Source organism: Notothenia rossii (assembly GCF_949606895.1).
Source record: "Notothenia rossii genome assembly, chromosome: 3".
Classification (NCBI taxonomy): Eukaryota; Metazoa; Chordata; class Actinopteri; order Perciformes; family Nototheniidae; genus Notothenia; species Notothenia rossii.
The window spans coordinates 63,949,214-63,966,753 of NC_136901.1; the positions used below are offsets into that span (position 1 = coordinate 63,949,214).

The following is a 17,540-nucleotide window of genomic DNA, read 5'->3' on the forward strand; positions in this document are numbered from 1 at the left end:
GACGCAATATGGTTGTGACCATTCGGGCTTATGCTAGAGGGGTGCAAGGAATAGTCTAAGTAGTGGGGGAGTTTTATACACTAACGGCTCCTACACACAGCGGCGTGCGTTGCCGCTTCAAAGCGGACAGACAGCAGAACATCTGGGATTAATTGAATATTTCGGATGGATATATTTGTTCTTAAACGCCCTCGCATTGAGGTACAAGTCGAACAGGTGCCAGAGTCACTCGACCCACCTGAAGAGTGAATAGTGAGTTTTGAATATATTTTGTAAAAATTGGTCATTTGAAAAAGTGTTTTGTATGACAATAGAGACACAGGCACCTGTTGTGTGCTTTGTCTGTCTCTCTCTGTTTACCTGTGTCTGTGTCTCTCTCTCTCTGTCTCTCTCCCTCTCTCTCTCCCTCTCCGTGTCAATTCTATACGCCAACTTTTCTTGTTTCTGCCGCTGCGTAGCATGTTGTAACAATAGAACGTAAGCGTCTAACGTTGAATTAGCAGAATAGGCTATTGTATTGTTTAACTCACACCTGTTGCTCTCGATGTAATTTAGCTGATAAAAGGATACTAATAAAAGCTAATAAAAGCCTCACGCGTGGCGTTTCACTGTCAAGGGGTGCGATATAGCATGTATGCAGGGCCGTTTCTAGCTTTTTGGGGGCCCTCTGCAAGATGCTGTTTGGGGGCCCTAGTTTTGACTGTTTTTTTAACTACAATGGGGGGGATTGCGAAGCCTTTAAGATGATCTGTGGAGATGCATCAATCTGTTACACTTTACAACATCAGGAGGGTATACGTCCCCAGCTGACCCAGAAATCAGCGCAGGTTCTGGTCCAGGCTCTCGTCATCTCACGCCTAGACTACTGCAACTCCCTCCTGGCTGGTCTACCTGCATGTGCCATCCGACCTCTGCAGCTCATCCAGAAAGCAGCGGCTCGTCTGGTCTTCAACCTTCCAAAATTCTCCCACACCACGCCGCTCCTCCGCTCCCTTCACTGGCTTCCGGTAACTGCTAGAATCCACTTCAAGACACTGGTACTTGCGTACCATGCTGCGAATGGATCTGGCCCTTCCTACATCCAGGACATGGTTAAACCGTACACCCCAGCACGTGCACTCCGCTCTGCATCGGCCAAACAGCTCGCTGCACCCGCACTGCGAGGGGGACCAAAGTTCCCATTAGCAAAAACTCATGGGTTTGCTATCCTGGCTCCAAAATGGTGGAATGAGCTCCCCATTGAAATCAGGACAGCAGATAGCTTGCACATCTTCCGGCGCAGACTGAAAACTCATCTCTTTCGACTCCACTTCGAGCGATATAATTATTAACAAAGCACTTATATACTAATAACGGCTTATCTAAAGCCAGTTGAGTAGCACTTGAAATGTTTGGCTCTATGAAACCTGATGTACTTATATGATTCTGTTTTCTTTAAGGTTGTATCTTCCTGGTCGAATGCACTTATTGTAAGTCGCTTTGGATAAAAGCGTCACCTAAATGCAATGTAATGTAATGTAATGTAATAGGAAAACAGGCTAATTTCACGAAAACCAAGCAATTGAAAATTACAAAAAATAATATTTAAAAGGTAAACAATAAGGCTCCTCTATGTCATTAAATGATGTCAGCCCAACGATGATTTGGACTTTATTACCCCAAAAACCCAAGCCACAGCTTTGCTATCATTGCAGTTTAGTCGTGTTTATATCCTACATTGGATTTGTAAGCATTTAATGCTTCACCGAACCCACAGTGGCGACTGGTCATTAGGGGCAGTGGCGACTGGTCATTAGGCACAGCCCCACCTAGTGTCAGCAGAAAGTATTACAAATAATGATTACAAAAAAATGCAAAAAATAAATAACAAAATATATAAAATATATTTTAACATCATGTTTAATCATCTGATTCGTCTGTACATTGCTGTTTTAGTCTGTGTTCTTCTAATTAGTGTCTACAGTGTGTGCCTATTGAGCTGTTTAGAGCCATGTGGGACAAAACCTGATCATGCCGTCCCTCTCCCTGTCTAAGTGAACGGTGACTATAAAAACTACACTGCGCATTCTCAGAGTATTGTCCTATTTAATGTGTGTGGCAAACAAATAATGCCCATAGGGGCAGTGAGCTGCCATCCCCACCATACGTCATCTCACATCATTCAGAGCTGATTGGCTGTAAGTACGTGTGCCGCGAAAAGTATGGTGTGTGAAGAGGAGGAGAGAGACGCGTCCTAAAACCTGGAAGTAAGCTGCGCATGGGTTCCCTCCACAAAAAAGCAATGAGATTTCTCCATGGGATTTTAGAAAATAGCTGGAAATAAGATCTGTGGGAAACGTAGCTGTTAGATAAATGCACGTTTTGTTCAGCAGGATAATATCCACATGTCTACCCTACTTTTATAATTTTCGAATCATAAATCTATCGATTAGATTGATGATAGACTTTTGAAACTACAAGAAGATAAGGACGACTTTTACAAAAAAGTAATAGAGATTTTTGTCCAGAAGGATAGGCAAATGGACTTCATCTTCAAGTCAAGGTAAGACCACCATTTTATTGAAAATGGGATCTTACTAAGAGAGAACAATTCAATATTTAAATGATCAAATTAAATTGTTTGGGTATCCTTCTGTTGAACTGTCTGTTTGAAATAAATCGAAGCATCAGAAAAAAAAAAAGCTTTTGAAAATAATATTATATTTTGATTTAGGTCAAAATGTAATATTTGTAAACCTGAAGAGTCAGTGCCTCAGCAGCCATGAACCTCACTGCAGAAGCTTATATATAGACATACGTTTTTTGTGCCCCACCACTTTTGTACATATAATAACGCCACTGCGAACACAGGAGGGGGCTTGGCTGTCTACAAATAAAGACGGCTCATTTTAATTCTCCCCAAATATATTGAGGCTGAACCTGAACTTTGAATTCTGTGCTCCCATCATAATCTTGGCGATTGTGGCAAATTGTGAATACAGAATAAAAAATACTATGTAACTGGTTTGCAGTTAATAAATTATCCCTTAATGTGGCCAAAACAAATTACATGTTATTCAATACAATGTCTGAGAGTAGAAATGACTGCATTATACGGATTTGCAATACAGAGATAGAAAAAGTTGGTTCATGTACATTTTTAGGACTGCTTGTTGATGAAAAACTCAATTGGAAGCACCATATCAATTATGTACAGACTAAACTGTCAAAAACAACAGGTATTTTGTATCGTACTAAGAACATTCTTGAAGAAAAGATACTCTTTATAACAGTCTATTTCTCCCTTACCTTTACTACTGCTCCGAAATATGGGGTAACACGTAGCCTACTCAACAAATCTACAAAAAATAATAACATCCCAAAAAAAAGTATTACGAATAGTCTAATACTTTCAATCTATTCAAATGTGTTGAGATAGTACAGCTTAAAACAGTACTGATTATGCACAAGATTTTCCATAACAAAATGCCTAATAACCTTCAAAAGCAGTTCCAAACCACAGCGTGAACATATGAATGCAAAAAAAAGTCACTTGAAAATAAGTGTTCACAATTTGTATATGCAATTATGCATATATTATTATTAGGGCCGGGACTCGATTAAAAAAAATAATCTAATTAATCAGAGGCTTTGTAATTAATTAATCGAAATTAATCGCATTTTTAATCACATATAAATATTTGACCTGAGAACAGTGAGAAGCAATTTTTTTCACATGGATTTTAGTCTACCATTGAATAATGACTGAATACATAAGCTTAAGCAACAAAACATTGTTTATTTTTTTCAAGGTGGTACTTAACCAAGACCAACAGAAAAGTGCAATTTTTGCCATAAAGTGTAGCAATAGCATATTTAGGAATATAGTACATTTCAGAGATTCAGGTAGCCTATAGGTAGGTAGACCTTCTGTAAACTATAACACTTTGTTTTTTAAGTAAAACACAATACTTTCAAGTACATTCAGAACATTGGAAACCCTGACTATTAGAAAACATCTCTTTGTTGCTTCAGAGGCCATAACAGACTTTGTTGATTTACCAACAGTTGATTTAAAAAATCTAATACATTTCAGTCCAACTCTCTCAATAACCTTGGCCAAAACAATAAACAGTTCAACATAAAGTGCCAGTTGCACCAACAACATAATAAATAGTTCAACATAAAGTCTACCATTTAAAATAAAATAAAAAAGTGCCAGTGATTGACCTCAATCCCTCCTATTCTTCCAATATCCTGATGAAAAATAAAATCTCTCTGTTGCATAAGCCACTGTTTGATCAACGTGAATTGGGTGTGGGTCCTTGTACTCCGAGTCGGGCTAACGTCCACGCTAGCTTCCACGCTAGCTGCTATATGTTTTGCATTGAGGTGATACTTGAGGCTTGATGTGCCGCGGTGATATGCAAATTGCTTTTTGCATAATTTGCAAACAACCGTGATCTTATCGACGCTTCCATCTGTCTGTTTTTTAAAACAAAATGTCCCATCCACGGGGCCAACCAAAGCGGTCTCATCAGCTTCTTCGTTCATGTTTGACTATTGTTCACTGTGGTTTGTTGTTGTCTGAAGTCACGAACGTTAGTTGGTGCTACAGTATAATCGGTACCCCTGAAACTCATCCAGTGAGAAACGTTCCGCGGTGCAAAAATAAGTGCGATTAAAATGCGTTAATTTTTGTGTAATTAATTCATCTTAATTAACGCGTTAAAGTCCCGGCCCTAATTATTATTATTATTATTATTCATTTGCCAAGTTTTTTATATATATATATATATATATATAAAACAATAAATGCATATATATATATATATATATATGCATTTATTGTTTTCCTGCCTTAACTTTTATTTAATTTTTTCTCCTGTTTTCTTTATTTCTTTGTACTCCTTCCTTTCTATACGTTTTTGACGCAATAATGCCGCTGTATCAGGATGATGCACGGGAGGGCTACTTTCCACAAGCTATGCTTCAGCCCTCCCGCTTCTACTAATTTTGTTCATCTTTGTGTGTATGAATTAAACTTTTTTTGTTTTTCGGATGAATAAAAAGAAAAAGAAAAAGAAGAATACTTTCAGTTTGGGGGCCCCCTAGTGGCCGCGGGGGCCCTATGCCCCCGCATAGTCCGCCTATAGGAAGAAACGGCCCTGCGTGTATGTAATTACATTACAAATACTGACTTGAGCCCCACCACTGTATGGGTTAGCCCAGAGGTCTGCAACTTTTTTGACCAAAAGAGCCATTTTGCTCCTTTTTCCCCCAAATGTTTTTGTCTGGAGCCGCAAAACAAATTTCATAGCTTGATAGCTAATAAAGTTGTATTTATTGTTATATCAGACAAAAACTACAGTTTTTTTGCATTTATTAGGCTATTTATTACATTATATACAACTGTTAACCTCTAATAAGAAACAAAGAACTCCTATAAGGAGAATTACAAATAATACACAGGCCTACTTTAAAATAAATTAAACACAGCACTTTGGGAGTCCTCTGAACATTTGAAGGGAAAAAAAATATTATTAAAATGGGCCCACTTTGAAATAAATAAAACATATAGCTGCACCCTAAAAAGACATAAAGGTAGGGTAGGTAAGAATGGAGAAACCAGCTAGAATGCGCTAGAATTTGAAAATACACAACCGGAAAAAATAGGCCTCTTCCTTCAGACTTTCTTACAGAGTCCCTCCTCCAACACATACGAACGCGCATCATCAATGAGGCCACGAGATAAGTTTGTGCACAGATGGAACAGAGATGGAAGGCTGACAGGCAGGTAGGCCATCCAGTTATTTTAGCCGGGTCGGCTAAAATGATTGGTCGTGCTTTTTACAGCGCTACGGCTTCCAGAGATGATTTTTTTGTATGTATTTATTGTCAAAGCATTTAATATATTCATTGCTATCGGGACGTTAAGAGCATTCCATGGAATATAACAAAAAGTGTTTTCTGAAATAAATTACATACCCCATTGAATTATGACTGAAGATCGTCAGCTGTCTTCCTCTCCCGTGTTGTTCCTCGATACGTAAAGGCTGCAGCACCTTTGACAACTTCTCTCTACATATCAAACATACCGGTAAACCAGCATCGTTTGCTGTGAAAGCATATAACTCTGTCCACACAGAATTAAATCCTGTGTTCCTCCGGTACTTTTCTTTGATTTATCCATAGTTTGCTCATCGAGCCGGGGGTCCCCGCGCGAGTGCCTCCAAGAAAAGGCGCTCGCGCAGGACCGTAGCAGGATGTGACGCATATTTTAGTTGACCTAATTAAAACCGTTTTGTTTTTTATTTATGTGTCACAGTATCACCTCAAAATACAAGACACGAAACATTTTCAACCGTGCAACAAAATATAAATAGTCCTACAAGTACTTTTATTTTATTTCCTTCTTATTTTTGTCTAAGCTCAAGGGAGCCAGAGCAGAGGGCTTAAAGGGCCGCATGCGGCCCGTGGGCCGCGGGTTGCCGACCCCTGGGTTAGCCCTACCATAGATTACCCAACAAAAATACTCTGGCGCCGCCACTGGTAATATTTATCAAACTATAGATCTTACATATCGACTGGACGTGGATTCTAAAAGTACAATATACACTTCTCGCTAGAAATCTAATCAAAAAGCTTTTTAATGGCCAAACTATCCTACAATTTAAGATTTTACAGAGAGGGTTATTTGTGAATAAACGACCATCGGTAACATTTGCATTCAACGGGAGCACTAGAGGGCGAAAACTTTAAAACTTAATTATAGGACGTATTAAGCGCTTGAACAAACGACATATTTGGTCGTAATAATTGGGCCTGAACAATCGGCCTATTTGGTCGTATGAGTTGGAGGGCTTGTTGATAGTGGCAACAGAATAAATGGGTACTGTTGCTGTGATCCAAATGCCCTTCATCCTCCAGTGAGTGCAGGACAATGTAGAGGATGCTGGTGACTGCCATCCAGATATCTCTCCACAACCGTTAAACACTAGTGGTATAAAAAATTAAATAATGGGGTTTAGATTTCAACATTTTCAGCACAGCATGTGGAACAAAAATATAAAAATATTTCAATGTATACAAAAATCAAAAGACATGCCCTGCCGTTGATTGTGCACACTTTTGCCTGAAATGAAGCTGCCACTGTTAGGCCCACGCACAGTCAACATGAGCTCCACCACCCCAACATTCTCCACACCATGGTCTGCTCTCACTCAAAAGAAAAGTAATCTTCATGAAATGTACATGTACAAGTTAGCATTTCATGTAAAAGCATTCTAAAAAGCAGGTATTACAAAAACCACCCATTTGATTTTGTTAGAGGAAGTATAGATTAATATTGCTGACTAATCACGATAACAGGTTAGGTGAATGTTCGACAATACGACATACAGTTCCCCATAACCTCAATCAGTAACCTGTTCTGTGTGATTACGGCATTTGGTTCACCATCTGTCACTTTAAATGTAGGGTTCTTCTGCCACCAGGTGGTGCTACTGTTACCTCACCTCCACTTTAGACAGATATTTGTACCTGAGTGGGTATCCAAACTGTTGGACAGACTCTCTGAAGAATGCAGTGTAGTAGAAGAACAGTTGTAATTTGATGCTCCAAGGTACATGATCTATATCAGAGAGACACAATCAATTCATTTATTTATTTTTAAAGCTCAAAGGAATACTAATAGCGGTCAGATTATTGAAGTCGGAGAGGTTTGGTGTAGTACATAATGTGTGGATTTTCTGTTAACTGCATAAAAACATTAGCATTTCTCATATATGTGTGTGTGTGTGTGTGTGTGTGTGTGTGTGTGTGTGTGTGTGTGTGTGTGTGTGTGTGTGTGTGTGTGTGTGTGTGTGTACAACACGCTCTCACTCCATAATCGTCCAGGAGCGACGTTTGGTCAGGGTCCCGTGGCGTGCAGTTGTGACGCTCCTAGGCTCCTTCAGCTTCATAAAGGGACGCAAATAGCTTTCAACTGATTGCAATGTATTCCCATCTGCGGCGGGATTTGTACACCCGGAAGTAAGTATTCCCCCTACTGTCGATTGATTTTACAGTGATATGTGCACTACTCATCGACTAAAAAACACCAGATTATCCTTGTTAATTACACAACATTGATTGGTTTAAATTGTGTGCAATGCTTTTGTATTTTTCCCCTTCGATTCGGAGAAACAAATATTTTTTCGGAGTAAAGGATGGCAGAAGACACTACACTACCCAGAATCCCCAGCTATCGTTTAGGACTACACCATGTGCTCTGTTTGACAAACCCCGTGATTAGTTCTCAAGCTCTGTGATTGGTTGACCTCCAACTGCATTCCATATGAAAAAAAAACGTTCCGTAAAAGATAAAATCATACTTTATTCAGCAGTGCTTGCTTTACTCTTTGAAAGTCATCACATTAATACATTGTAATAAATGGTTCGGCTGCATTAAATATATTACACATCTGTCGTAGCTCTTTATTTTTATGTATCTACAGAGATCGGGCTCAGAATAGACTGGAAACTATGTTTTACCGTTCAGTTTGAATTTCACAATAAAGTTAGTAGTAATATTTTGTTTTGATATTATTGTTTTTTATTAACTACTAGACCGCTGCGTCATGTTAAGACCATCTTTTCTGTGTGGCTGTGGTTTTTTTCTATCGCTTTTGTGTTACAAATATCAAAACAATAACTAAATATATCTGTCGTAAACTAAACCAGAAACAGCAGTATATTTTATTTTTTTAACACTGTAAACTTGACAGCTTTTTAACCCAAACCACCTACTGGTTACAGCACGTTATTACACGTTTAGAGTAATGCAATGCAGGTAGATTGTGTTGCTTTTTAATGACTGTTTAAAATGCCTTTTTCTTAAGATAAGATATTGATCCCAAGTTGGAAACATTTGCGTTACATCAGCATGTGTAACAGTTATAAATATGCAGTGGTGTTTATTTGTAAATCATCTAGTATAATCACACAAATTCTGTGTTTTATATTTAATAATTCTGTGTTCTTTATTTATTGATTGTTCAATACCTGACAAGGCCGGAGATGAAATATCTATACATCCTATAAGAGTATAATACATATGTATAATATCAGTTAAAATAAGTGCTAAAACAAAGTTAACATTGCTGGAGGTATGCACAAATATTGATAGATGTCTTGTAATGCACTATTGAGGACCCTGCGACCCAAGTTTTTCCTTCATTGCATAACTACACCGTTTGTGAATAAACCTTAGAAAATCTTGAAATCTTGAAAGGGATGTGCAAAATAGTCATTATATACAGTCTTTAATGAACTATTAGTAGAGAATAACGAGTAAGGAATATACTTTATAGGGATCCTATTAATATCTAATAATAAAGATAATGAAATTCAATAACATGCTTTAACCACCAGGTGTCCCTTTCTATCAGCTGTGTACCTTTATGGTGTAAATACAGCCTATCTACCAATTGGATCAAATATAAAAGTCAGCCGAATTGGTGTTGATCCTGCAAAGAGACGTATTGTGTGAAAAGAAATGTAAGATGTTGTTTAATTGCTGATATATTTATGATCCACGTCACGTTTTCAGTGTTGGCGGCAGTTCCTCATATTTGTCTAGAAGTCTTCTCATCAGGGCTCTATAAATAGAGAACTACGGCAGATATGTAATATTGAATGCAGCCGAACCGTGTATTACAATGCCGTTATGTGATGACTTTCAAAGAGCAAAGCAAGCACACTCGGAATAAAGTATTATTTTTTTTTTTAAATGTTTTCGGTCTATTTGTTAATGACGATGTGATGTGAGATGTGAGACTGGAACCGCACAGGGGAAAAATAACGTATCTTTAGATGCGGATTTTGTTAAACTAATACGTTTGCGCTGTGGACCAACACTATTGACGGGGAAGGGGGTAGCAATAAAGATAACACCATTAAACAGTTACACAACATAACAGAAATAATATCGATAGCAGCGTCCCGAGCAACCACCTTGGAAACAATGAAAACGTTCTATGGACGCAATTTCCTGAAGTAATCTTTGTAATAACTAGCAAACTAAAGATCATGTACATCCACTGCACACATAATCTGAAATAACAACTCATATTTCTCGCATCAAATTACATCAAAACGCATTTTAATGGCCAAACTAACTTTAAAATAGGCATTTTCCACCGAGAATAAATAGAAGTTCGGCCATGTTTTTTTTCTGCAGGGAGAAATTTGAAGATCACGTGACATAGACGCCAGCCATTGGAATGAATGGTGAAAAAAAACGGGGTTTGTCAAACAGAGCACAAGGTGTAGTACTAAACGATAGCTGGGGATCCTGGGTAGTGTAGTTTCTTCTGCCATCCTTTACTCCGAAAACATATTTGTTTCTCCGAATCGAAGGGGAAAAATACAAAAGCATTGCACACAATTTAAACCAATCAATGTTGTGTATTTAACAAGGATAATCTGGTGTTTTTTAGTCGATGAGTAGTGCACATATCACTGTAAAATCAATCGAGAGTAAGTGGAATACTTACTTCCGGGTGTACAATTCTCCGTTATCCAATGGAAATGGACGCTCACATTGCCTTTAAGGGCAGCCGACACAAACGAATAACGTGCTTCCATGAGTGTCAAATCCCGCCGCAGATGGGAATACATTGCAATCAGTTGAAAGCTATTTGCGTCCCTTTATGAAGCTGAAGGAGCCTAGGAGCGTCACAACTGCACGCCACGGGACCCTGACCAAACGTCGCTCCTGGACGATTATGGAGTGAGAGTGTGTTGGTGTGTAATGTGTGTCTATGGATTTTTAAGTATTGTAACACACCTTTCTGGAGAAGCCATCAATGCCTCCAAAAACGACAATGTTGTAACTGTAAAAAGAAAAAAACAATTGAAACATATGCATATGTTTAAATAAATCACAATATTACTTACAAAAACGTATCCTGACCATAGCAATGGCAAATAAACACAAAATTGAATTTCTATAAATAATCACTTTGAACTAACCGGATAAGTTTATGGTTGGTATCTATGTGCACCAGCTATTTGGGACACGGCACAGAACATGTGCATCTTACCACACAACCCAAACGTGTTAGTCTTGACAAAACACCAAGAGTGTATACACGGTGCATTGATGCCCTGACCCGATCCCACTGTACCCTGTGTCCTTGTGTGAGAAGAGCCCCTTTCACCAAGCGGTATCCAGAATTAGGCATTGTTGTCTTGATGGTTGACACCATTTCGTCAAGCTCATGGTTTGTACATGTGCTGTACAGTCTCCTAACAGAAATGTTTACTTAATTCATCCGTCTGTACAGTGTTGCTCTTGAGACACCTAACAAATGTGTAGTCACCGTTGCAGGCATGTCCATTTCAAGCAGATAAACTAGGTAGTGCTTAGACATTTCAAGTCTGGGGCGTCCGACTACGTTCTCACTCTGTTGGGTTAAAGCTGTGATTGGCTGTTGTTGGCTTTCCCTGTAGCTCCATAACAAGCAGCTCAGCTAACACATCTGTAATTTCCTGGGGAATTTCAATTTGTGATGTTATTGTGCTGATGAACACCATTTCCTGTGTGCAAAAGAATTCCAAAAAGTCAATGTCCAATATGGCCTTTGTTGGAGAGCCTGTTGAAGTCGTGTGTAAATCCTCTCCAAGACATGATGCCTTAGCAGTTCCTGCAGTGGAATGATGCATGTTTTAAGTTACCCATGATGACAAGTTAGGACAAATTGGTTTACTCATTCCTTAGAAAACAACAAATCCAAAGGTAAACCTGCAAAAAACTCTGTGAAGACTACTTATTGTGTAGTACAATGTGTAGTTCGAAGATATGTAATCTAGTTGGTAGGTAGGTGGGTGGGATGGTAGTAGATGGATATCATATATAGATAGATTCTTAATTCATCCCAAATTGTGAAATGTGTGGAAACAAGCATAGTCGGCGCATGAGTCTCAGGTTTGGGAAGGTTAAATTACTTTTTTTACCTGACGCTACCCGGCCGCCTCCGGTGTCTATAGAAAAGAAATCAACTCAGTGAAAGCACCGCCTGCTGACCAATCAGAGCTCAGTGTGCGGAGTTTAAATCTATCAAGTAATATTACAGGCTAAAGGAAATACAGTTTAAACTGCCTATGCAGAGAAGACGCCGACGTGTCGCACACAACTTATCAATCATATCACATCATCAATCAGATCATTGATCATATAATATCATAATATATCATATTTCCTTATCTGGAAAAGGAAAAAGGTCAGCTTCTCGAGCCATATCTGGCCATGCCAGACTTACATTGTCACATGCTGTTATGCAGAAGTATTATTTTAAGCAACACATTAGGTTGACGAAACACTCGACTCAAATGTAATTAAAGTCAGATCCACTGTGTCTTGATGGGGCAGTGATATCATAAAACTTTTTGTACGCTTTCAAACACTCTGTAGTTTATTTATTTTTTAACCATTTGTTCTATCTTCACCTTGCAGGTGCAACTATGTGGCTTGTATCCTGGATTATATGTTTAAGTCATGGATGTTTAAAGTTCATATTTGTCTAATATTAGTTTACTTTTCATTAATGAACTATGACGCTGCGCTGTCAGTACACTTGTCCCTGTTTGTGATTGGTCAAATGTAGCTAACCCCGCCCCTTTCAGGTGAACGCACTCCCAGCTGGAGAGAGAAACCCTGGCTTGAATTAACGAGTTGATAACCAGCGTCGTAGGACCGCTTAGCGAGATCTCGTTTGTTAGGGTTAGTTAAGATAACTCAAACATATCCAGGGCATGTTGAACTGGCTTCGTAGTACAGGGCACAGGTGGCTGCAAAGACACAAACATTATACATTATATTTTTATTTTAGCAGGATGCAGTGACACAAATATTTGGGAAGGCTTAGCCTTCCCTAGCCTACAGTACCTGCCACCCCTGGAAACAAGTATAAACATAATCACATTAAATACAAATGAAAGCAATAGACAGGAATATATACAGTAGAAAGGACACGATGAATATTATAACATTTAATGTGGCCTTACTATGAAGGCTGACCTAAATACGGTGCTTTTCTACAGATTATTTTATTACTGCACTGGTAAGGTAAAATTAGGCTGATTAATAAGATGTGAAGTGCTTTGTAACTTTGACCCGCTTGACTACACAAAAAACAATGAAGAAAGAGTTATCTCTGGGCTGCTTCGCTCACAGCTGCTCCCCCCGGGACCCGAAAGTGGCGTATAGCCTGTACTTCAACATCAATGCATACGAATGTGCTCAATGTATGCTGTATTGAACCAATAAACTAACACAAACTAACTGTATCACTATAACATGATGATGATGGTGATAAAGAATGCATCTAACGTTCCACTTTTCATTATAATAAAAAAACAGAGCATTAAACAAACCATCATGCTCTTACTTTGAAATCATGCGGAAATGTCGTCATCAGCAGGCCATCACGTGATTTCCGAAAATAACCGAGTGACACGAGTAGATTTTAGCCGAGACCGGTGTAGGTACCATGGTTATGGCTAGAAAGGATCCGTCTAGTGTAAATATGACGTCACGTTCTCGTTGTAACTCTTGTTGTAATCGGAGCGGCTCAGAAACACATCTACAGCAGTAACATGATGCAACATACACATTAATAGAGAACTGCAGTGACGCGTCGTAAAACCCGGAAGTAAACTTCTTCCGGTTCCTTCGCGAAAAACCAATGCAAATTCTCCATAGGATTTTGTAAAATAGCTCGAAATAAGGTCTGTGGTTGACACACATTTAAGAGAGGGATCACGTTTTGTTCAGCCGGATAATCTCCACATGTCAACCTTACTTTTATAATTTTTGAATCATAAATCTAGTCGCCAAAAGCGAAATGCTAACGTTATGCTATAAACGAACTACAAGCCAGTACAGCAGCAGGGTCGCACGACTTCAACGTCACGCCAACTTAAGATCGTTTCAACTGACTTGCACTGAAACTGCACTTTGAACACTTTAAATATATTAACATTTTAAACTGTATACCCCGGTTATCTAGGCCCGTTTTGTTTAATGTATACCACGTTTATCTAGGCCCTTTTTGTTTTATGTATACATGTCACACTGTGGGAAACGATATTTCGATATTTCTGGATGTATAACACATGTAGAATTTTTGACAATAAAGCTGAATTTGACTTTCGCGTACTTGCATATTTTAACAGAGCTTTTCATTTTAGCCACACTGAATTTAACTGGAAGTCATGGCTGTGTCAATTACCAGTCTGATATCGTTTTACAAAGATGACAAGAAGAGTGTAGATAGAGGAGAGAACCACTACAAGTCAGGACACGTAACAGTGCAGCCTAGATGAAGGTGTGCTTACCGGTGTTGTCAGGGCTAGCATGAGGGACAAGGTTTATAGTGTCGGTGAGTAGTGATAGCAAGAGTACCGTTAACCTTTTAAGACCGAGTTAATTTATTCACATTAATTCCCATCAACAAATCAATTGTATGTGTCACATGAAATCTTTATTAGGCAAGGCAAGGCAAGTTCATTTATATAGCACTTTTCAACACAAGGCAATTCAAAGTGCTTTACAAAAAATGAAAGACATTAAGAAAATGGCATTTAAAATCAGTCATTAAAAAGAAAAGCTAATAAAATAAACATTAAAAGAAAAAATACATGGATAAAAGTTACAGTGCAGTCTAAGATATTAATAGTTCAATTAAGAGCAGCGACAAAAAGAAAAGTCCTCAGCCTGGATTTAAAAGTAGTAAGTTGCAGCGGACCTGCAGGTTTCTGGGAGTTTGCTCCAGATATTTGGAGCATAATAACTGTACGCTGCTTTACCATGTTTAGTTCTGACTCTGGGGACAGAAAGCTGACCCGTCCCTGAAGACCTGAGAGATCTGGATGGTTCATCATTTAGCAGGAGGTCAGAAATGCATTTTGGTCCTAAACCATTCAGTGCTTTATAAACAGCAGCAGTATTTTGAAATCTATTCTTTGACACACAGGAAGCCAGTGTAAAGACTTCAGAACTGGAGCGATCTGATCCACTTTCTTAGTGTCAGTGAGGAACCAGTGTAAAGACTTCAGAACAGGAGTGATGTGATCCTCTTTCTTAGTGTTAGTGAGGATTCGAGCAGCGTTGTTCTGAATCAGCTGCAGCTTTCTAATAGATTTTTTAGTGAGACCTGTGAAGACACCATTGCAGTAGTCCAGTCTACTGAAGATAAAAGCATGGACACATTTTTCCAAATCCTGCTGTGACATTAGTCTTTTAATCCTAGATATGTTCTTTAGGTGATAGTAAGCTCATTTAGTAACTGTTTTAATGTGACTGTTGAAACCAATAACAAATTTAACCCGCTGACAAGAGAGCCCACCTCCGAAGATCGTGACTGGCTGAGGGACAGACTCGGGGGCAGGTTCTCAGGAATTTCTTGGCTTCTCCCCCCCGAGCCAGAAGAGGAACACTACAGCTTGGAAACACTTACTGTTCCTGAAATTATCAAATCTGTTGGGCATCAGGGACCTGAGGCAATTGTGGCAAGCATGTCATTGTCTGAAGAGCAACAGAGGGCAATTCAGGTGGCTACCACTGGTCAGCGAACCAGCCCAAACTGGCATTTGTTCAGGAAAGGAAGGTTGACCGCCAGCAACTTTGGAGCTGTCCTGAGGTCAAAGCGTGTGACTGCTTCCTTTATTGCCAGGGTGCTAGGGCAACAACAGGCCCTTGATGGTGTTTTGTCTGTACAGTGGGGGACTATGAATGAATGTGAGGGCGTCAGGGCATTCACCACTGCAACTCAGATGCAGGTCCATGAGTCAGATTTGTGGCTCTCCCTATCAGGATTGTTGGGGGCATCTCCGGAGGGTCAGGTAGGGTCTTCCGCTGTGCTGGAGGTAAAGTGTCCCTACGGAGCCAGGGAAATGACAATTAGTGAAGCATTGCAAATCAAGGGTTTCTGTGTCAATAAGGAAGGAGAAACATTCAGCCTGCGTGAGGAACATCCTTACTGGCGCCAAGTGCAAGGTCAGCTTCACCTCACTGCAAGGAAGAAGAAATAAAAAAATGTGAATTGTTTTTAATTTACATTTACTCGCCTTTGCAATGTTGTGGTTTTTAGAGTGTTAGGTTTCCTGTCAGCTCATCTGTTGGGAAGGTATAAAATATAGTTTCATGGAAGTCACACCGTCACATATACTGTAAGAGCATTAAGACATACAGTACATAGGCTAAAACAAAACATCTAAAGATATAACCTTGCACTTTGATAAGTCTCGTGAACATTTTCACTATTTTGACATTTTTATAGATGAAAATTGAACTAAAGAAATAAATGGTAGATTAATCCATATTGAAAATGGGTGTCAGCTGCTACACTAATTATAATAGTTATATTTCTTAATTAATTAAGATAAGATATTACTGTATTGATCCCAATTTGGGAAATGTTTGTGTTGCAGCAGCATAACAAGAAAAACAAAATATAAGTTATTATATATACAAAAGTATGTGAGGGATGGAATATTAAATTGAATATAAATGTAAAATGTACATGTGATTTTACTTCCAAGAGAAGCTATGGAGCAGAGAGTTCTCTGCCAGCCAGAGGTGATTTGTTATTAGTTCAATATGTCAAACTGATTTCCCTGACTACAATCTTTAGTTACATGGTGAAACGTTATGCTGCTTGTACTAATAAGACTTATCATATAAGCCACACAGGTTTTAATAGGATGTATTCATTATCTTTACTTATGTTGCGGTCTTTTCAGCAGTGCCATCTCTATAACGGCGATACAGTCACTACCCATTATTTACATTTCACCGTGACATGGACAAAAATGTAACGTCAGCTTACCTCATGGCACGAATCCAGACTCTCCTTTGGAAAACATTGGCCGGGAAACGATAGAACAAGCACGTTTCATGCGAAGACCTGTGGCTGCAACCCGGAGCAAAGCAACAAACCATTGCGTAGCTAACTAGTAGCGCTAGCTTTAGCTAACGTTAGCCAACGAAACGAACTGCCAAGTAAAATTGGAAAACACTGGTAATTAATTATTCTCTAATTTGTAAAACTACGGTGTTAAAAACGACAATTTCAAAAATACCAATTCTAATGGTCAGATATAGATATACAGATACTAAAGATAGGCAGGTAATTGCTTTCAAGCACAACACAGGGGAAAACAAACTTAGCGGGAGTGTTTACGTGTTCGGCGTAATGACGTACAACGGCCTCGACAATTTCTGTAGTCCTATTCAGCCATTCGGTAACAACCATCGTTTTTCAGACACGTAAACTCTTCAAAAATCCCCAGTGGGGTCACTGCTGATGTATTTAATGTCGTAGAACAAAACGTCAATTACCTCTTAAATTTGTGTCAACCACAGACCTTATTTCGAGCTATTTTCCAAAACCCTATGGAAAAAAAGCATTGCTTTTTGAGGAAGGAACCGGAAGTGCTAAAAATGCTAACTTACTTCCGGGTTTTAAGACACGTCACTGCGGTTCTCTATGCAGCAGCAATATTAATAGAGAAAC

General features: G+C 39.0%; 1 long non-coding RNA gene across 1 annotated transcript; it reads right to left on the bottom strand.

Moving 5' to 3' along the window:
• Positions 1–14,455: 14,455 nt before the first annotated feature.
• On the bottom strand, positions 14,456–16,971 carry LOC307032608. Its single transcript, XR_013806318.1, has 3 exons — positions 16,854–16,971; positions 16,093–16,140; positions 14,456–15,902 (listed from the first exon to the last, which is right to left on the bottom strand). It is a non-coding gene; the product is annotated as an uncharacterized lncRNA (long non-coding RNA).
• Between the last annotated feature and the right edge of the window lie 569 nt (positions 16,972–17,540).